This window comes from Gossypium hirsutum, chromosome D08, assembly GCF_007990345.1.
Source record: "Gossypium hirsutum isolate 1008001.06 chromosome D08, Gossypium_hirsutum_v2.1, whole genome shotgun sequence".
Lineage (NCBI taxonomy): Eukaryota > Viridiplantae > Streptophyta > Magnoliopsida > Malvales > Malvaceae > Gossypium > Gossypium hirsutum.
The window spans coordinates 42,540,922-42,564,346 of record NC_053444.1 but is presented as its reverse complement, the minus strand read 5'-3'; the positions used below and the strand labels follow the sequence as shown (position 1 = coordinate 42,564,346).

Below are 23,425 nucleotides of genomic sequence, written 5' to 3'. Positions count from 1 at the left end.
TTTAGGGGCTAAATTGAATAAATTGTAAAATATGTTTGACTTTGTATTTAAATGTGATTTGGGTAGAATTTGATATTGTGTCATTGTTGAATTATTATTTGTAACTACAAACGACGACAAGCCATCAAGAGGGAAAGGAAATATGAGAGTTGACGATGAAAGATGCGAGCTTTCGATTTGTATTTCTATGATTCATGATCAATTTAATTATTGCACATTATGATATTTTGCATAATATGGTATTGAGGTGAGTTGACCATGATTAATTGAATTGTTATGTTTGAGATTAATTATCGAGATAGAGGACTATATTGAATATAATAAAAAATAGCATGACTTAATTGATATATGATATTGGTATGAAATTGAGCTGAAACTTGTTATATCATATGATTAATTGATGATAAGTTGAGTATGTTAAAGTATGAATTGAACTATGTGATTAAATTGAAAAATTGATTAGGCTATTAATTGTTTGGACAGAGTCGGATATAGTTAGCATGCCATAGGATAGATTGAGTATGGATTACTTCGACTATATGTCGATGAGTGCTATGAGTATTTTCCTTCAGACGTTTTAATGAGGCACTATGTGCCAAATTTGGCGTGTTGGTTGGAATTCGTATATCCGTTTGAGTATGAGTCTGGTTAATAGGGGTATAATATGTAAAATTGAATAATTGGTATATGAATTGGATTGATAATGTGATCTGGTGACAAAACAATGAATTATGATATATAAATATCAATAGAATGAAAAAGATCATGCAAATCGAATATACGAGCCTAGAGGGTCGTTTTGAAAACATGATGAATCAATTGATTCGATTTGCAAATGACATGTTATTAAGATCAAATCTTGTGAATCAAATAGAAATTGTAAGCATCAATGTTACTAGTATTTTAACATGAAATAATCTTTAGATTAGTAGATTGAATTGATGTATGGATTGATTCATATGATATATTTGGTAATCTTAGTTGTATATGTTAATTAACAAGTTGATTGTGAATTGGTATGAATGGTATATTGGTTGGATAGAAATGGGATTCAAATTGAATGTATGCAATTGACTTGAATCATGGAAATGCCATTGAGCTTTATTGCTCAATGTACGATTTATTTCTTTGAGCATAGGTATAGGTACAACTTGAGGTTTTGAGAAGTGATTCCAACATCCAACCAGAGATCCTCGACTCAACAATATTTATATAGTCTCTCTTTGGTGCATTATATGACATGTACCTAGGTCAGGTCGGTTTTACATATTGTACGAACTTGTTAACTTTAGAAGTTAGAATTGGTAATTTGGTATATTTGAAATGCATGAGGTGTTTCAAATTTGTAACCATATGTATTTGCAAGTATGCCAAAGGGTTAAAAGGTTATCAACATGGTAATTACTTGTATGTTTGAATGAAATGGTGAAATGGAAGTAACATTTATGCATAAATTGTGTTAAATGCTATTAAATGCTTAGGAAAGAGTATTAAATTATGGTACTTTGCTTGGTTGAATGAATGGATGGAATAGGTACCAATTTGGACCATCTAGAAACAGACAGTCATGTCGCAACGTCGGACCCTTGTTGTCGCGACAAGACCTAGTCAATGAGTTGTGTAGCAACGAGGAACCCCTGAAGTTGTGATGTCAACTTGACATTTTGAATTCTTTACAGTTTGGTCCTATTTTGACCTTAGGTTAGCAAAAAAGCTTTCATAAGCTCGTATAAGACTTGAAAATGATTACTTATTGTATTATATGCATGTTTTACTTGTATTTGAATATAATTAATCAAGGTGTTACACAAAAACACCTTAAAACTTGAGTGACTATTGGAGTAGTTTACCCCCAAAATGCTTTTCTTGGCTATATATATCCAAGTTGAAAATTTTTAACTAAAAGGGATCAGGATCATCAAGTCATCAACAATTTTTCTTTGGGTTAATGCATTATTTGGGGCCAAAACTTGACAATTGTTTTCACACTATAGATTGAATTTTTTTTGTCCAAGTTAATCCTTGATATTTCATTGAAAACCTTAAAGCTCAGGGACTAACTTAGATAAAAAAAATCAATGACAAATTTGGATAAAAAAATTAGACTCTAATATGGAAATAATTATCAAATTCAAAGATTAACTTAAATAAAAAAAATTCAAAATCTAATATAAGAATAATTATCAAATTTAAATATGATTTAACCATTTCATATATATATATATCCAAGTTTAAAATTTTAAAGTAAAAGGGATGATGAATGTCATAGGAAGAAGCCTGCAAACTCTATAAGCAATGATTTAGACTAAATATGTTTTTTTGCATCTTAGACTAGATATGTTAAATACATGAAAAATAAAATAAATTAAGAGATAAGTTGAGGCTGACTTGGTCCTACTAATTGATAATCTAGAAAACGCGTGATCTGTTTAATCTAAGTCAATGTCGTTTGGTTTGCATCCTGAACATAGTATCAATTAACCTTCCAAAGTGCAAATCAATCTATTCTATTCGCTTTACCCTTTTTCCTTTCGGAGGGTTGGGCCTACTTGGCCTTCCCTTGTGTCTTGAAATTTATTTCTGAAAGTTGACTCAACACCCAACCAGATCACCATCATTTTCTTGCTTTTTATTTCATCAATTAAAGCATTTATAGAGGTAAATCCTAAATCACTTTTTAATTCTTCTGTTAATTTGATAGAGTGGAGCGAAAAATTTAAAAAAAAATTGTAAAATTGAATGAGTTGAAAAAAGAGAGGAAAATTAAACATTTTTTTCTTTTTATTAGTGTGTTTAATAAGAAAAAATGAAAAAAAAGTTGTAATTTTGAAATAATTTACAATTCTCTCTTCTAAATTAAAATGATAATTTATGTTATTTTCAATCAAATATATTTAAATTTTATTTCTCTTCTATCTTCAAAATTCCCACTCAATCATGCAAGGGTTCTTAAATTGCAAGTTGGAAATTACTTTCTAACAGCAGTTTTGTAGTTGTTATTATCCATCCTCTCACTATTCAAGACTTAAAATCTGGGTTTACTATCATCCGAAACTTTCCTGTCATTTTATATCTTTCCAGCTTTTGTACTTTTTAGTTACTCTATTTTTATTTTTTAAATATAATTATTAATAATATGAAAGTTAATAAATCTTAATTGATAAAATAAAAAAAGGTAATAATTCCTGTTTGTTGTTAAATTAAATTAAAGTAAACAATGTTCTCGTATCGTATTTTATTCTTCTGCAGTTATGCATTTCCTCCGTTCCAAATCAAAACAAAATGAAAATGTAGATAACGAATTCCAAAGTCCATAAAAAAAAAACTTGTATACATAGGTTTTTCTGGGAAACCCTAACACACATATGGAATCATATTTCCTTTTATTTAATATCACATATTAAAAACATAATTATCCGTTTAGAGAAACATGTGGAAAATTATTAAAACATTATATCCTTGCCAAAGGAATATTAACTTCTATGTTTTAATTATAATAATTTCGGTAAACTATATTCAGTTAATATTAAACTTTTATAAGAATCAAATTCATATATTAAATTTAACTGTGCTCTCTATTCTTGTACAACAAATTTGTACACGTAACGCGTTTAATAGTTAACTGTCAACTTAAATTAATTCAATAATTAATTTAAATCATGTGATAACTAAACATAATGCCAATTGTGTTTGGATTCTGTTTGCTTCAAATATAGGGTGTGACCCTGTAGACTCTTGTAATGTTGGTAGTAATATTACAACATTTCTAATGTTACAAGCAATGAGTGAATCTAGCAATGCATCATTGCTACCCAAGTTACAAGAAGTCATGAATCGATATAACTTTTCTGTGATAAATTTTTATATATTATATCCTTTTATCCTTTATATTTGGAATGGACACAAATCATGGAACAATCACACTTGTATAGTCCAATCTCATATTTCTTATAATTGTGAGTAGACTACAATAAACAAATAAGTCTAATATATCATATCAACTTATTTTAGCTTGACCGTGCATTTCTAGTCTCACTCCATCAAATAGCCTAAAATATTGCTCCCATCGTGTAGGAGGGACAAATTTTATCTTGATCAATCATATCCCACTACATAGATTGTGGCATATCCAACATCAGTCTTTATAGTACAACCTGTTACGGTAGATGTTTGACTGTATCAAAAGATATGACTCACGATGTTGGGACAATGATGAACTCAAGTCTGAGGATCGTATACACAGTTATCACTACGAGTAATGTTGTGACTATAACATAATAATTCAAGAAATATACTCATAATGGGTCAGTCCAGTATGTTATTCTCCAACACATACTCATGTATTGATTTTGACATCCTTATGTCAATGGCAACACTTTTCCATCAATCAACTACACATTAGTCTTAATGCATTATTATTGTCCAAGCCCACAATAATACTTGACTAAGGACCTTTTAAGAATACTCATATCATTCTCAGGACTTTATTATTAATTAGTTTATTTACATACACACAAAAAAGAAACTAAAATAACAATGACAATGCCTTATATTAGCAAACAAGGTAAAACAAGTATGTGATTACAATCATATCATGATTAGTGTTTGGGTCTACTCTAACAACTTGATTATAGGAACGGAAAACTATTGATGAAGGCATACTTGAAGAATTATTTTGTAATGACTCGATTTTTGTCGATGTTAGAAAAATCAATTTCAGGGTTGAGTATGAAAAGGCTAGATGCCTAAGAAGTTGAATTGAGAGAATTACGGGCCAAAATGAGTAAGTGTTGAACATGGTGATGAATGAAATATATATATTGACAAACAAATTAAGTAGTCCCAATTCTCAGAGCGTTGTGAACTTATATTGATGTATAGATTTGTGTATCCATTCTAATGCTTGCAGTCGATTAATAGAGGCCAACCAAAGTAAAGAAATGAGAATATGGTAGTTAATGGGCGTCGAAACCACCAATTATAAATTTCTATGACAAAATAATAGTAATTAGTAGTATAGAGTAGTAGGGTCGAATCCACAGGGATTGACTATCTAATTTTGCCTTTTTTCGTGACCAGAGTCGCTGTCGCGGTCATAGTTGTGCCCATGACTTATGTGTAGAAATGCTGGAAATAAAAATAAAAATAAAAATGGAGGGTTTAAATTGATTAAGATAATAAAATAAGCAAATACAAAAACTAAAATAAAAACAGATTTGAAAATACAAAAATAAATTTAATAAAATAAAACAAATGGATAAATAAAATATTTTTTAAGCGTAGCCTTAGCCTCAGTGTACTCCAATCTTGAATTGATCCTTGAAATAGATTTTCCCTTCCAAGTAATAAGCTGGTTATTGCGACCAAGAACGTACCGATCGCTAACTTTTCCTTATGTAGTCAATCCCAGCACAACCTGCAAACCGACTCTTGCCAAATTTCTAATTACGAGACACGTGTACGCAATCTAAGATTTCGACAGCCTTGCGATCTAAAATGCTCAACTAGAATTAACGGCCTCAATTGCGTGGGCCGTTTAAATTCGATCTCTATCTCCCTTGACGGAATCCAACTGGCTTTTGCCACCTAGACACACCAATTTGATTGCAGGAATTCGAACACAACACGACTGATTCGTCTTCCCAATTGTACGCCAAACAACTCCAACCCAACGTGCACTTTTTGAATCGGAGCTGAATCAACTTTAAAGGATGAATTTGTACTATCTCATATACTGGAGAGATAGAAAATACTGCGTTGAGAGGTTTTTTGACCGGGCTATTATCTCACAATTGTTTTGTTGGAGCAATTTCTGGGCTAAAGCTAAAAAGGGTTTAGTTAATCATTGAAAATATCATGCTTTGAAAATAGATTTGTGGAATTGTGGGTGGTGGAAAGGGGAAGGGCCTTGGAAGACAATTAAACCAAAAGATTCAAAGTAAAAAAAATGAAACAAAATAGCAATAGTAGGATGAAGATTGCACAGGAAAGGGGAGAAAAAAAAGAATTTATTAAATGCCAAGGTAAAAAAGTGTGTTCAATTGGTTGTAGCCATTAGGAATTTATACACACTTTTAGTGCTAAAATTTAGCTAGATTTTTCCTAAATATTATCACTAAATATTATCGCCAAATAATTCTAAATATTATCACTAGATAATTCAAAATTTAAAAATCAAATTTAAACTAGAATTTAAACTAATTACAGAGTTGTAACAATATAAAAAATCCTTCAATCTTTATCCAACCACTTGTAAAAAAATCTTCAACCCTTCAATCTTTATCCAATCATCTTTGAATCTTCAATCTTTCAATCAAGCCCTCCACTTTGCTTTTTGTTCCAATTTAGCCACTTTTTGTAAGAGTTTGAATTTGGCACATCAACTTCATTCCTAATAAGAAAAATCCAAATTTAATAGCATTTTATTTGATAATTAGCCAAAAATAAATATATTAAAAATAAAAATTTATCTTGCTATCAAATTCCCCCTACTTAGCTGATGCTTGTCCTCAAGCATGATATCTACTAAAAATAATTCATCAATCCTTTTCAAAACCAAAACCCCCTTTCCTAGTCAAGCATACTACAAACAATAGGTGAATAAAAAATAAACAACTGCTAAACTCAATCAATAAACATTTTATAAAATCTCGAACATTATGTCAAATTCAACTATTTCACTAAATTTAGGCTTAATCAAACATGCAAAACGATCATACCCAATATATACTTTTATTTATATCTATTTACATTTTTTTTGTTTATTGTTTATTGTTTATTGTTTTCAAACGTAGTCAAGTCTTTTGACGTGAAGTGAAATGACAACCAAGCACCTCACCCCGGGTACTCAACCCGACACGTTCTCTTTATTTATTTTTAACAAATTCGAGACATAATCAAATCTTTTGATGCGAAATGAGATGACAACCCAAGCACCTTATCCCGGTTACTCAATTTCACATTTCCCTATTTGATTTATTTCTTCTTTCTCAAGGCAGCTCGGTTAGCGGAGTGTTACAAGCTTTGGCTCGTCACCAAACCTTTTGACGCGAAATGAGATGACAACCCAAGCACCTCATCCCGATTACTCAACTTGGTCACATTTCTGAATCTTCACTCTTAACCAAGCTATTAGCATATTTATTTAAAATGAGTACTTTCGTTAGGCAAGTTAAAAAAAAAAACCAACAATGAAATATTGTCCAAGGCATAACATTTTCAATTCTACAAAATATTCATTGATCAAGCAAGCAATAGTTATTCAAGATTCACCCACTTATTTAAATAAACTAAATATAAGAATTAGAGGTTTATTTTTGAAATGACTTAAGAAATTATTCTTGGCAAAACATATGCAAAAAAAAAGTATGGCACGATCACGATCCCCCCTCCTTAGCCCAAATTGCCCCCAATGTGCAAAAAGAATAACAAGAGTGGAGAAAAGTGTACTCCTCGTTTATTTTAATGGGCCGGAGGACGGTGGAAGTCACCACTTTGAAAAATGGTGAGGATGCTTGAGATGTTGGCTTCCATTGTTTCGAGACGAGCTTTAATGCGATGAAGTCGTTCATCTACAGTTGAAGGTGGTTGCTCCTGGAAAACAACATGATCAAACGGATTAAAATAATATTTTATTTAATTCTCAAACTAAACTAGAATTCAAAATAAAATAAAATAAAATAAAAAATAAATGTGGGTTGCCTCCCATAAAGCGCTTTTGTTTAACATCGTTAGCTCAGCGACCTAAAAAATTTAATTGTTCGGCTCCTAGAAAAATAACTCCTCCACCACATGTACTTGAAAATTCTCGTAAAAAGGTTTTCACCTTTGACTGTTGACTTTAAAATATTTCTCAAATTCCTCACTTTTAATTTCAACTACATCATGAGGAATTATTTTAGTAATAGCAAAATGATCAAGCCATTTGGTTCGAAGCTTACCCGAAAAAATTCTCACTGTAGGATTGTAAAGTAACACTTTCTGGTCAATTGAAAATTCTTTGCGAGATATTTTTTGGTCATGAAACGCCTTGGTTTTTTCTTTATAAATTTGATATTTTCATACATGCCTCACTGGATCTCTTCGAGTTCTTGAATGTCTAATTTTCAATAATTACTTGCGGCGTCCAACTCCATGTTGTATATTTTCATCGCCCAAAATGCCTTATGTTCTAACTCTAGTAGAAGGTGACACGGTTTACCGAATATGAGTCTACAAGGGGACATTCCTATGGGTCCTTTGTAAGCAGTACGGTACGCCCCCAATGCATCTTTTAAACGTAAGCTCCAGTCTTTCCTATTTGGTTGCACGGTCTTTTCCAGAATTGACTTTATTTTACGGTTTGAAACTTCCACTAGACCATTTGTTTGTGGGTGATAAGCCGTGGCCACACGATATGTAACCCCATAATTTTCAGTAGAGTATCAATTACCTTGTTACAGAAATGAGTTCCTTGATCGCTGATTAATGCTCTTGATGTGCCAAACTTGGAAAAAATAAAGTTCGTTAGAAAATCCACTACAGTTTTAGCATCGACATGTCAGGTAGCTTTAGCTTTTACCGACTTAGGTACGTAAACTACAACAAGAATAATGTAAAAATTGTTAAATGATGAAACAAACAGTCCCATAAAATCGATGTCTCACACATCAAAAATTTCATATACATGTATAAGTGTTAGGGGCATCTCACTCTTTTGGCTTAAATTCCTAACTTTTTGACAACTCTCGCAAGTTTTGTAAAATAAATAAGTGTCATAAAATATGTGTGGCCAAAACAATCCACACTCAAGTACCTTATGTGCGGTGTGTTTCTAACCAAATTGCCCTCCACAAGCATAAGAATGACAAAAAGAATGGATAGATTGTACCTCCGTTTCTGTGACACATCGTCCTGATCGGAGCAGTGTTTCCATAGGTATGGATCGTCCTAAATATAATATCGTGAGTCTCTTTTGAGCTTGTCCTTTTTAGAATGTGATAGGTTGGAAGAGACAATACTTGTAACGAGGTAATTTACCATATCTACAAACCATGGGTAAACTGTTTGAGCTGATAGAAGACTTTCATCTAGGAAGTCATCTTTGAGAGGTATGTCATCTTTTGAAAAGGGAATTTAACTCAAATGATCAGCTACTAAGTTCTCACTTCCTTTTTTATCCTTGATCTCAAGATTGGATTCTTGTAAGAGAAGAATCCATCGAATCAACCTTAGTTTTGCCTTTTTTTTCCCGATGATATATTTCAACGCTTCATGGTCAAAATAAAAAATAACTTCAGTGCCTAATAATTACGATCTAAATTTTTCCAAAGCAAAAACAATAGTTAATAATTCTTTTTTAGTAGTTGAGTAATTGCTCTGGGCAGCATCTTGTGTTAGAGGCATAGGATATGACATGAGGGTCCTTCCCAATTCTTTGCCCAAGGACAGCTCCTACATTTTGGTCGCTTACATCGCACATGAGCTCAAAAGGGTAGTCCCAATTTGGAGGCTATATTATAGGAGCTGAAACAAGCTTTTGTTTGAAAATGTCTAATGCATCTTTGCATGCTTGATCAAATTTGAACTCTTTATCTTTTTACAAGAGATTGTAGAGCAGTCGCGAAATCTTAGAAAAGTCCCTAATAAAGCGCCTGTAAAAACCTGCATAACCAAGAAATGAACAAATTTCCCTCATATTTTTGGGGTATGGAAGTGAGTTAATAACATCAGTTTCGGCCTTATCGACTATGATCCCTTCAGCGCAAACAATATGCCTTAAAATAAATCTTTTATCTACCATAAAATGACATTTTTCATAATTAAGAATTAGATTAAATTGTAGGCATCTTTTCAAAAATTGAATGAGGTTTGACAAACATTCATTGAAAGAATTACCATAAACTGTAAAATCGTCCATAAATACCTCAATTATTTACTCGACATAGTCAAAAAATATACTTACCATACACCTCTGGAATGTGGCTGGTGCATTGCAAAGTCCAAACGACATTTGTCTATAGGTAAATGTGCCAAAGGGGCATGTAAACGTTTCTTTCTCTTGGTCCTCCAGTGGCACTGGAATTTAGAAAAAACTTGAATAACCATCAAGACAACAGTAGTGAGTTTTTTCGCTAAACGTTCTAACATTTGATTAATAAAAGGAAGTGATAAGTGGTTATTTCGAGTTAAAGAGTTTAACTTCCTGTAATCTATACAGACTCTCTTGTTGCATTTTTGAACTCGAGTGGGAACTAAATCTCCTGTTGCATTTTTTATTACAGTCATACCAGTTTTCTTGGGTACTACATAAATTGGGTTGACCTAATTACTGTAAAAAATTGGATAGATCATCTCAGCCTCCAATAGCTTTTGAATTTCCTTTTTGACAACCTCCACCATTGGTGGATTAAGGCGTCTTTGAGCTTCTCTATTTGGGTTTGGATTTTCTTCATCGGTATTCTATGCATACAAGTCGAGGGGCTTAACCCTTTTATGCCGACAATTGTCTATCTGATAGCCCCTTTATAGTCTCTTAAGACTCGAATCAAATTCTCCTCTTCTAACCCCAAAAGTTTACTTGAAAGTATTACTAGTAAAGTGTTTCCATTACCTAGATAGGCATACTTCAAATGTTCCGGCAATGGTTTAAGCTCTATTTCTAGGGCCTACAAAATAAAAGGCAACAATTTAGTTTTAGAAGGAGAAAGTTCAAAGTACTTACCTTGACTTCTAGGAAATTAAGGTGTCTCCAATAGAACAACGGTTTCCCGAATCAGTTCTTTAAACGTCATTATCTCCTCCAATTTATCCATCGTATTGATATTTAAAATTTTGAAAAGTACAGTTTGTAATTCATCCCCTTCATAATACTCAAAATGAAATTTCCTTAGTGGTTTAATAATATCAATGCTAGAAATGTTTGACATTTTATTGGGTTGGCCCATCGCCTCATAAACATTAATTTTTACCACCTCACTGTTGAATTCCATAGTGAGGGCTAAACTACAAACATTAATCTTTGTACGCGTGGTACTTAGGAATGATCTCCCAAGTAGAATATCAGAAGTATTTTTTAAGTGGTCATCTTCCATATCGGTGATGTAGAAGTCTGTAGGAAAAATTAGCTCATTTACCTTTACAAGGACATCTTCTAGCACCCATTCTTGATATACGCATGACCTATCTTCCAATTGAATAATCACCCCTGTTTCTTTCAAAGGACCTGTGTTTAGCATCTAAAAAAATAGATAAAGGCATTACATTAATTGATGCTTCTAAATCACACATGGCTTTATTTATGCCAATATTACCTATTTTGTAAGATATATAAAGCATATATTGGTCCTTACACTTAGGCGGGATTTTCCTTTGTAGCACTGCAGAAACATTTTCTCCCATATTCATCCATTCGTTTCCTTGGAGTTTTTTTTACCGGTACACAGTTTCTTCAAAAATTTTGCATAGCGTGGAACCTGTTTAATTACATCAAGTAAAGGAATATTAATTTCTACCTTTCAAAATGTCTCAAGGATTTCTTTTTCCTTTCGTTCCTTTTTAACTTGGGTGAGCCTTCCAGGGTATAGGGGAGGTACAACAAATGGTTTATGAGGCACCAATTTAATGGGAGCTGCTAGTTCAGCTTCCTCTCCAACATCGTGGTCACGACTCGTGCTAGGAACTAGTTTTGACTCTTTCTCATCCTTTATAGCCACAACACTTACATTTGGACGTGGATTTGGCTCGGTTTGAAATGGTAATTTTCCTTGGTTCTCTAAACGACTAACCATAAGAGCTAACTTACTTATTTGCTGATCCATTTCTTGGAGATGCGCTTCAGTCTTTTTTTGGAACTTTTTGGTGCTAATGGCTAACCTTTCTACCATGGTTTTGAGAGATGACTTTGGAGATTGATATTGTTGAGTTGGAGGTGGTCTTAATTGATATGGTTGATTGTATCGAGCGTTCAACCCACAGCTTATATTTGGGTGGTCCCTCCACCTTGCATTGTACATGTTCAAATATGGATCATAGCATCTTTGAGGTGGCCCTTGGGACTTCCCAACAACATCTACTTGTACAGTTGTGTCCTCAAGTAAAATCGGGTTCGAGTCAGTAGGATGATCAGGCTTAGCACAAATCCCACATAACCGAGCTAGTTTCGTCTATCCTGTAAGCATATTTTTAACCACATTAGTAAGTTCATCAATCTTATTTACTATAGAAGGAGTACTTAGCTCATGAACCTTTCTCGTAGGTTCCACATGTGCTCGATACTGTTGAGAATTTGCAGCCATGGTCGAAATTACTTCACTAGCTCTTTGGGGAGTCATGTTCACAAGAGCCCCTTCACTAGCGGCATAAATCGTCTTCATTTCCATTGGCAGTAACCCCTCGTAGAAATACTGTAAGAGTGATTGTTCAGATAGGCCATGTTGTGGGCAACTTGTGCAAAACTTCTTGTATCGTTGCTAATATTCATAGAGTGATTCTGCTTCCTTTTGTTGAATTTCGACTATACTCCTCATTAATTCAGCTGCTCGAGCTGTTGGGAAGAACCTATCAAGAAACAATCGAGACATATCAGTCCAAGTAGTAATAGATCCCAGAGGTAAATAAAACAACCATTCTCTAGTAGAGTCATCTAATGAAAAAGGAAAAGCTCGTAGTTTTATTTGATCCTCAGTTACACATTCTGGTTTCATGCTTAGACAAACCATGTGGAACTCTTTCAGATGAGTATAGAGGTTCTCGTTTTTCAAACCGCAGAAAGCAGGCAACAAATGTATTAATCCAGACTTTAACTAAAATGGTGTTTTACCCATTAGATAAGTTATATATATCGATTGTTGTTCATCTGGTGCAGCTGCAAGTTGGTGTATAGTTTGATTTGCCATTTTGACAGAATCTTCAGATGAGTAGATATCTTCAATGTAAGATCCTTTTTCAAAATCGGGTTGTGGTTGTTTACCGTGCCGAATAGCTTCTTTTCGAAGCATTCGAACCAACTTTTCTACCTCTAGTTCCAATGCTAGAGTCCTCGATTCTGACTTGGTTATAAAGGAAACAAACAAAAATTAGAAATTTTCACCAATCCTTGGCAACGACGCCAAATTTTTATGGGTGCCAAAACCAGCAAATATAAATTTCTAATGCAACGTAACAGTAATTAGCAGTATAGAGTAGTAGGGTCGAATATACAGGGGCTGGATATCTAATTTCAATTTTTTTTGTGACTAGAATCGCTGTCGTGGTCATAGTCGTGCCCACAAGCTATGTGTAGAAATGCTGGAAATAAAAATAAAAATAAAAATGAGGGATTTAAATTGATTAAGATAACAAAATAAGGAAATATAAAAAATGAAATAAAAAAATTGAAAATGCAAAAATAAATTTAAGAAAATAAAACAAATGGATAAATAAAATATTTTTTTAAGCTTAGCCTTAGCCTCGGTGTACTCCAATCTTGAATCGATCCTTGAAATAGATTTTGCCTTCTAAGATATAAGCTGGTTATATCGACCAAGAACGTCCTAATCGCCAACTTTTCCTTATGTAGTCAATCCTGGTACGACCTGCAAACTGACTGTTGCCAAATTTCTAACTACGATACATATGTTCGCAATTTAAGATTTCAACAGCCTTACGATCTGAAAAGCCCAACTCGAATCAACGACCTCAACCGCGTGGGTTGTTTAAATCCGATCTCTATCTCCCTTAACGGAATCCAACTGGCTTTTACCATCTAGACATGCCAATTTTTTTACGGGAATTCGAACACAACACAGCCGATTCGTCTTCCCAACTGTACGCCAAACAACTCCAACCCAACGTGCACTTTTTGAAACGAAGCTAAATCAACTTTAAAGGACGAATTTGTACTATCCCATATATTGGAGAGATGGAAAACATTGCGTTTAGAGGTTTGTTGAGGGGGCTGATATCTCACGATTGTTTTATTGGAGCAATTTCTGGGCTAAAGCTAAAAAGGGTTTAGTTAATCATAGAAAAAATCATGCTTTGAAAATAGATTTGAGGATTTGTTGTTGATGGAAATGGGAAGGGCCTTGGAAGACAATTAAACTGAAAGATTGAAAGCAAAAAAATGAAACGAAATAGTAATATGAGGATGAGGATGGCACAGGAAATAGAAGAAAAAAAAGAATTTATTAATTGCCAAGGTAAAAAAGTGTGTTCAATTGGTTGTAGCCCACTAGGTATTTATACACATTTTTAGTGTTAAAATTTAGCTAGATTTTTCCTAAATTTTATTGTAATAGTCCAATTTTGGCCTGGCTAAAAAACAAATAACAACCCGAATACAACTGACCTAAAGCCCAAATTACAATCTAACCCAATTACAAGGCCCAATTGGCCTAAGGTAACAGAAGCCTTAAGCAGCAGGTAGCCTCGGTGCCGCACGTCCCCACGTTGCAGCAACCGCCCATCACCCACGTCGCTTCACCCACGATCAGCAACTCCGCATAACGCCGATTCCACCTGCAATAAATCAAAGGGAGGGATTGATCAAAGGAAAGGAGGAGTGTAAAAAACGAGTGTAAAAGAGACAAAGATTGTATTGAAAAGGAAAAAAGATACTAAATCAAGGAATCAAAAGGGAAGTTTTGAAGGTATTTCGCTTCATTTTTCAGAGAAATCTGTGGGATTTCTATTTTTTATGTATTTATTCTCTGTTATAAAATAAAAACGAAAGAAAAGGAAAAATAGAGTTTATTGAAGGTGAAAGAATTTTTCCTCTTCTTTTGATAATTTTCTGCTTCTGTTCTTTTATTTAAGAGAAAGGAAGAGACTTTTTTTTAAAACCTTACCTGTATGTTGCGTTGTCGGAACCTCTATACTTTCGGCTTCGAATCAAAATAGGGTGGGCAATGGTTGAGTTGAGAGTGGTGTTGCGGGCATAGGTTTAGTCTGTTGGAGAAATTAGAATGGTGGCTGATATTAGGGTTAGCATTGGTTTTATTTTAAAGTGAAAGAGACGGTGCAGTGAAAGAAATGACACCGTGTGGACTTTATGCCAAGGTTCAATGGCTTATTTGCAGGATTGGTCCTCTGTTCTTTGAGGGGTGTTTAAATCAGTTTTTTTTTATTTTTTAAAATTTAGCCACATGTTTTATGTTTGTTTCACTTCGGTCTTTATTGAAACGCAACGTTTTGGAGGAGTGGATTAATTTCCTTTTTAGTCCCCGTCAGTTGTATGCGTGTTCAATAGAGTTTGCGCATCTATGTCTATTTCGAATTTGCCTTTAAATTTCTGTTTGGATTACAAATTGGTCTTTTTGTCATTTTTATACTATTATTATTATTATTAGTAGTATTTTAAATTATTATTATAATTATTATTATTATAACTATGTATTTATGCAAATACTTTCAAAATATATGTACATATCGTGTTTATAATTTATATATATACTTATATGCTTACAGTTTTTAATATATTTTACAATTTATATATGTATCTATATATATATTTAACTATTTAACTATTTTTTATTTTTGTTTTTTTTCTTCACAAATATGTATGTACATATAAAATTTATAATATATATATTTTCTATATTTTATAATCCATACATGCATACATTCATATAATATGTACATACATACACTTTTTATTATTATTATTTTAAATTATTGTAAATATATATATTGTTGCATATGTCTTTTTTTTATATATACATATTATACTTATATATATATACGTATTTTAGTGTATACATGTACATATTTTCATAACTTACTTATGTATATGTCATACTTATACATTTTTTTTATTTTTGTAAATACATATGCATATTATATATATATTTTATACTTATGTTATTTTCATAACTTTTATATGCATGAATATGTATATACATTGACACTTTACAATACATATATATGTGTAATTTAAATTAAAGTATTGGTTTCATGTTGTACATTAGCATTTTACTATACTTTTTAAAGAAAATATATTTTGGTTTCGGCAAAGCATTAAAATCATCATATTTTAAAAAAATTCAAAATATTTGGCATTCATGATTCTCGAGAAAATAATCGTGTCCTAACTTACTAGATTTTCAAATAAAATCACACAGATTTTCAAATAAAAGCTTATTCTCGGGAATCCAAAAATGTTGGGTCCTAACTTACTGGTCATGACATTTTGTCATCTCGAAATAAGAATTTCTAAAACAAAAGGCAATATTCGGTATTTGGAATTTTGAGAAATTGTGCCCTAACTTACTGGGTTTCGATTTTCTTCATTTGACCTAAATAACCGAATATCCTTATTAGATTTAACTGTGTGAGTTTTAAAATCAAAAGACAAACTTAATTTTGAAGATTTAAAAATATTGTGCCCTAACTCACTGGGTGTGATGTTTTACTTCTTTGAAATAAGAATGTTTTATCATTTTAATTCATTCAAGATAAAAAGTTTTCTTTTAAAATCTTTTCAAATTTTCGGCACTAAGACATTAAATAATCAATTTGGTACCGATTTTGGGTGTTACGAGGGTGCTAACCCTTCCTCGTGCGTAACTGACTCCCGAACCTATTTTCTCAAATTTTGCAGACCAAAATTATTTTTAAGGTGAGCCAATCACACCTCAATCAAGGATTGGTGGCGACTCCAATTTTTGTTTTTAAAGTGGACAACTAAATTTTTGGTTTTTTCAAAAAAATGGTTTCGACAATTATCACTAAATCCAAATTCAAATTTAATAGCATTTTATTTGATAATTAGACAAAAATAAATATATTAAAAATACAAATTTATCTTACTATCAGTAATGGTTTGAAATGTCATATGCTTTGAGTTTTATAATGATCTATATTATGATATATATGAGAGAATGAAATTTGAATATTGATAATGAGAAAAATGTGTATTCTTTGAGGATGCATCAACGAAATGAAATACTAGTGAAATTGAAAAAAAATATATGCAAGAATGAGATGCAAACATATACTTGAATATGAGGAAACTTGTGAAAAGATAGACCAAAATGCCCTAAGGGTGCCATGTTCTATTAATATATTAATATGAAATTAATTTACGCTGATATATCAAGTGATATTAATATATGTAATTTGCTTCTTAACATGTGAAAAGATAATGTTATTCTTCAATATAACACATTTTTTTATTATTTAATTCATTTTGGATTGAATTTGAATTACTTTGACATCATTGAGTATTCAATACTCAATGTATGGATTTTTTTTTTGTTTTTGTGCTTATGTTTTGACAAGTTTTGATAGATTGAATGACTCGTGAAGCATTCAGGACTCGATGTCTTAGCTCATATCGAGTTTGTGTTTTTTCACTTATAAATGGTTAAAGGCATGTACCTTAGTTGAGTCGGATGGTTTAATGTCTTTTTGGATCATTTTGATATGCTTTGCTATATACTGGGCTTATAGTTGTCCTAAAGATGAAATTTGATACTGAGTTAGATAGCTAAATGCATGTTTTTTCTTGCCTTATTATCTACCTTGTCAAGTGAAAATATGATGATTTGAATGTCATGTTTTCAAGGAGTGTCAATATGTTTGATAAGTTAATCATGTGTATTGATATGTCATGATATTATAAAAAAAATTAGGTAACATGTGGATACAAATCTTATGCTTGAAATGTTGGATTCTGGACAACTTGGTATGCTGGTCTAGAGACACTATGGTCATGTCTCAAGACATTATGAAAAAAATGACCATTTCGTTCATTTCTGGGTTAAGGTCTTGAGACATACATTGTCATGTCATTGAAGCCAAGGGTCTAAAATAAGGAAGTTATGTCTTGAGACCCGTCTCAAGACATAAAAGACCATGTCTCGAGACATAACCCCATGTCTTTATGTCTCGAGACATACATCAACATTGAAGTAAAATAAAAATAAATAAAAATACAGAGGAAGTACGTTTCAGGACATGGTTCTACTATCTCGAAACACACTATCCAAATTTGATAGATTGAATTTGGAATCGAGTCTTGATTCTATTTTTTACTCAAAGCAATCCCAAAACATGTTAGTTGAAGTTGATAGGCATCTATAATGTATGTAAATGATTGTGGATGATGATTGAATTGGATTATATGAATATTACATGCTAAACTTTGTGAAATTGTATTGAGTTAGTTAGACCTACGTCGGCAACATAATGTGATGTCTCACATTCGGATCTGACAACTGAATGGGGTGTTACATATTATAAACTTTACATTTTTATTTTCCATACTTATCCATACTTTTACTACTACTCTTCGGTTATTACTACATCTAGTGACTTCGTTTTTTTTAAAAAATACACTTTATGACACGTAAAATATTTGTGAAAAAAATTAAAATTTTAAATATGCTTCCATTCATGTTTTTAAACATAAACATTTACATTACAAATTATAGCCATGTACAAAAAAATTTCAAATCAACTTAAATTTAATAAAAAAATTAATGATAATAATAATTGAATTTGCATTTTCAAATCCAAAAAGTAGAGAGACTAAATTCTTTAAAATAAAAATTGGAATTAAATTTCAAATATACAAAAAAAAAATGCATACACTTGAAGCATATTTTAACTTGCATTTTACAAATTACTATTTAGATGAGTTTGAGACTTTGAATTTAATCCTCTATCATTCCTTATGCAAGTGTTACAAATTATTTTGTTTTATATTCCAAATGATGTATGCTTAATTAATTATCGGTGCTTTTAAAGGTATTCATGGGCCAAGCTGAGTTAGGTTTTGGTCGAGATTAAGCATAATATTAACACACTTTATACTTGTGAAGCCCTAGCTCAACCTAAAATATAGGCTTAAAATTGTGCTTAAACCCACCCATATTTGTAAATGGTTAACCCAAGTTCGTTTTAAGCTTACCTATACTATTTTTTTATTTTTTAAAATATTGTAATATTTTTAATTTAAAATTTAATAATTTTATTTTTTTCATTTATTAAAATTTTATATATAGAGAACTTAACATTTATTAAATGTTTACATTATAGTATTATATTACCATAGATTTAAACTTTATATGTTTTAAGTACACAATATATATAAAAGTAACATATCACAAAATTAGAAAACTAGTTGAGCCTACTTGGGCCAGGCTCAAGCCCTGAATGTTCAAGCTTGAGCCTAATCCATATTTTAAACGAGCCTAATTTTTTTTGCCTAGGCCCTCCCAAAATTTGGAGAGGCCTTCAGGCTTGGGCAAGTAGTCAAACTCTTAAACAAGTCTAAATGCTTTTATAACTTCTTAATTAATGAAATATCTTGACAAACTAACAGTTAAATTTATACAATTCTGCTCACAAGTTTTGGATCTTTATGATATTTTTATCATACCAGTCAAGAATAATTTATATTCAATAAATAATTCAAAATTTTTAAAATATTTAAAATTTGATATCAACTATCTAAATATATAAAGCATGAAATATATTGAAAAATAAATATTTATTGTTGATGTTTGATAAGGGAAGTGAATAGAGGGATAAAACAGGGAGAATAATTGAGGAGTGGATAAAGTTAACATAGTATTGTCTGTACAGAAAGCCTAAAGTAAGGGAAGAAGGAGCTAGTCCCCCTCTTGGTCAATGGGAATGTATATACATGTTCCTTTGACAACAATCTTCTAATAAACTTTTAGAGGATGAGTCATGTAGCCCCATTAAATTCCTAAGTCGTGTGTTACCTTGTAAGGCACATTAAGTTTGCATGATGATTAGCCGACATACTTTACAAGTGGCAAATGATACACAACAAGGTTTTTGATACTTGCAAGGTGATGAGCCTTAGCAGGGTAGACATCTAGCATGGTCCTTGTGAAGCAAAATGTAACGACACCGTTTATCGGGGTGTCGAAAAATTTGTTTTTGTAAATCGAATTCGTAAATATTAATTAGGAATATTTACATGGTTAGTATAAATATGAATTGAAATTTGGTTAGGCAATTTAACCGAAAATGAGGTTAGTTAAAGCTAGGGGAAAAATTGTAAAAGTTTAATCGTTATAAATTTTTAATTAGAATAAGGCTTGGTGAACTAAATAGTAATTAATCAAATGACTAAAATGGTAAATAAATAAAAATAAAATTGATAATAGTGGGATTTGATGGTGGATGTCATTAGCTTAAGTTAATTAAAGATTAATGTTAATTAAACATGATTGAAGTGATTAATTAAGCTTAATTATAATTTAATCAAGTTATATAAGTAAAATTGAGTGGAGAGATGTTGTCATCTTCTCTAAACTTAACCGTCCACCATTAGAAGCCATTAAGGAAAATATTCAAAACCTAGTTTGAGCATTCGACTAACATTTAAAGTAAGTCCCTAGCCATTTTTCTTTGATATATATATTATCATGAGAGCTTGATTAAGCTAACCCATGTGTCAATTTTTTAATTTGGGAAGATTTTGATAAGTTGTCATTATTCAGAATTGGATAAATTAGGAGTGAAATTGATAGAAATTAAGCTTAGATTGTGAAAAAGACTAAATTGTAAAGCTTAACAAGCTTCATTGTTAGCTTGATTACATTAGGGAGAAAAATGAATAAAATGCAAATATGTTATGAAATTATGGTAGGAATCGAAAGGATAGGGTCCCTAATGAGTGAGTGTAAAATTAGAGTTTAATCCGAAGCCTTAGATTGAAAGTTATGCTTATCTTGGGTTTAGAAATTAAATTGAATAAAATGTAAAATATGCATGATTTAGTATTTGATTGTGAGTTGGTCGGAAATTGATAGCGATATATGTTTCGTGGTCATACGTAGCTAATGTCGATGCAAAACTGTCGAGAGTGAAAAGAAAAGTGAAAGATATTGACGAGTGAATTAGGAATCCCAATTTGTACTTTATGATTTAGGATAGAAATATTTTCTTGTAATTGCATGTTTATTGAATGATTGATCATTGAGGTGAGTATATGGTGATAGTATGAATTGTTTTAATTGAGTTTGATGTGGAATGTCACACCCTAGTTTGGTGAATCGGATAGGTTTGGGAGACTACACTGGTAGAGACTGCCTAAGTTGTGAGACATAGACTGGATAAGGTTGGTAACTTTGAGGTGGAGTGCTGCTACAAAGAACTTCGCCAACACTGCGGAGTGCCAGTTCGAGCGATAATGAGATTATAGTTAGGGTGGGGACCTTATTAGGACGGCTTTCTCGCTAATAAGATCTCCACCCGTGTTTTAGTATCGTTACTGAAGTAAGTACGATGAGTTGTAGGATACATTTAGGTCACTTGGCATCCTAGTTAAGGTAAAGTGTCAATAATTAGGACACTTGTAGAGCATCATAGGATGTGAGTAATTAGTAGAAGCATGCAAGAACAAGTAATGATTAGAGATAATCCTAATTGAGAAAGATCAATTCTTTTGATTGCATGATAGACTTCCCTGAAAAACATTGGCGCACGTGTAAACGAGGTGCTCTACCAACTGAGCTATAGCCCTTGTGTTTTGGTGTAGTAGTTATATTTCGATTCATCCTCTTTTTCCAAGGATTTCATAATTGGACATTACGCGCTACCAAGCCGCGCTACATCCCTTTCAATTGGCCTACAATGTCATTGTAGAGAATCCCTGTCTTGTTTTCCACACCCTTATTTCGTCTATTGATATACAAAACGGATCTTCCCATTTCCTCTTTTGGTCTCATATAACAACCATATAATGAATAATAAATGAATATTTTAGCGGGAATTCTCAGGCGGAAAGGACCTATTTTATTTTGCTGTTTTAAGAAAGGGAAAATCTTATCTATCGAATCATTGTACATTTAAATTTGAATTTTGAATTAGGAATTCCGGGTACAAATAGACAAATCCAAGTGGTATTTAACCACACATACATGCGATTATATATGTATTACCATAATGTAATACAATAAGAAGGAGGATTTTAAATGCGAGATCTAAAACATATCTTTCCGTAGCACCGGTACTAAGTACTCTCTGGTTCGGTTCTTTAGCGGGTTTATTAATAGAGATCAATCGTTTCTTCCCGGATGCGTTAACATTCCCTTTTTTTTAATTCTAGTTATTGCCGCGGGATGGGGCGAAAAAGATTAGATCGAGATACAATCAAATATCTGTGACTACTCTCTCACCCCCCTTTTTTTAGTTTTTTTTTCTAATTAGATAAGAATTAGATAAAATAAATAAGGAAGGTAGAACGAAAAAAGTAGATTCAACCTCACCGAAACTTGGGTTCAAGCTCCAATTAAATTACTAGTAGAGTGAAAAGAGAAATGTGGCTGGAACAACAGTATCCTACAAGATACTTAAAGAAAATACCGTACGGTGGTTTGATTCTAAATAGAGTTCGAAATCGTTGTATTACTTATTCTTATTATTTACTATTACTCTAAATCTATATTGATTTACTATATTGATTGCAACAAAATCTTTCAAGATTTGGTTTTGAGTTAGCAACTTTTATTTCTTTTTTTTTCATTCCTTTCTTCTTCGCTTTTGATCGGAAAATAGAAAAGTTGGGTGAATTAAAAACTCAAAGGAGGTTCATGACCAAGAGTAAAGATGTCCGAGTAACGATTATTTTGGAATGTACCAGTTGTGTTCGAAACGGCGTTAATAAGGAATCAACGGGTATTTCCAGGTATATTACTCAAAAAATCGACACAATACGCCCAGTCGATTGGAATTGAAGAAATTCTGTCCCTATTGTTACAAACATACAATTCACAGGGAGATAAAGAAATAAATCGAATCAAGTGCTCGTATGTCACCACTTACCGAGAATATGAAAATATGACATTAGGTATATAATATATTAAGTATAAGTATATAATTAGTTATATATAACGCATATTTTCTTTCTATATTATTAATAATATTATTAAAATATTATTTATATATTATTAATATATTTTAATTTATATATATTTCAATTATATATTTAATGATAAATAATAATAAAATAAACAATAATAAAATAAACAAACCAAATCCTATTTACTATATTAATTCTATAATTTGAATTTCAAATAGGATTTTAGAAATAGAGATAGGGATAGGATTCTTTTTAGAAATAAGGAATAAAGAAATCATGGATAAATCCAAGCGATCTTTTCGTAGGCGTTTGCCCCCGATCCAATCGGGGAACGAATTGATTATAGAAACATGAGTTTAATTAGTCGATTTATTAGTGAACAAGGAAAAATATTATCTAGGTGAGTAAATAGATTGACCTTAAAACAACAACGATTAATTACTATTGCTATAAAACAAGCTCGTATTTTATCTTCGTTACCCTTTCTTAATAATGAGAAACAGTTTGAAAGAAGCGAGTCGACCACTAGAACTACTGCTCTTAGAACCAGAAATAAATAGGCTTACCCCTTCAAAAGAATCGAATTCGGTTGGGGAAGAAAAAAATATTTTTTTTGAGCGCCTT

At 31.9% G+C, this 23,425-nt stretch overlaps 1 long non-coding RNA gene across 1 annotated transcript; it reads right to left on the bottom strand.

Moving 5' to 3' along the window:
• Positions 1-14,126: 14,126 nt before the first annotated feature.
• Positions 14,127-15,024, bottom strand: LOC107909859 (uncharacterized). Its single transcript, XR_001687382.2, has 2 exons — positions 14,808-15,024; positions 14,127-14,478 (listed from the first exon to the last, which is right to left on the bottom strand). It is a non-coding gene; the product is annotated as an uncharacterized lncRNA (long non-coding RNA).
• Between the last annotated feature and the right edge of the window lie 8,401 nt (positions 15,025-23,425).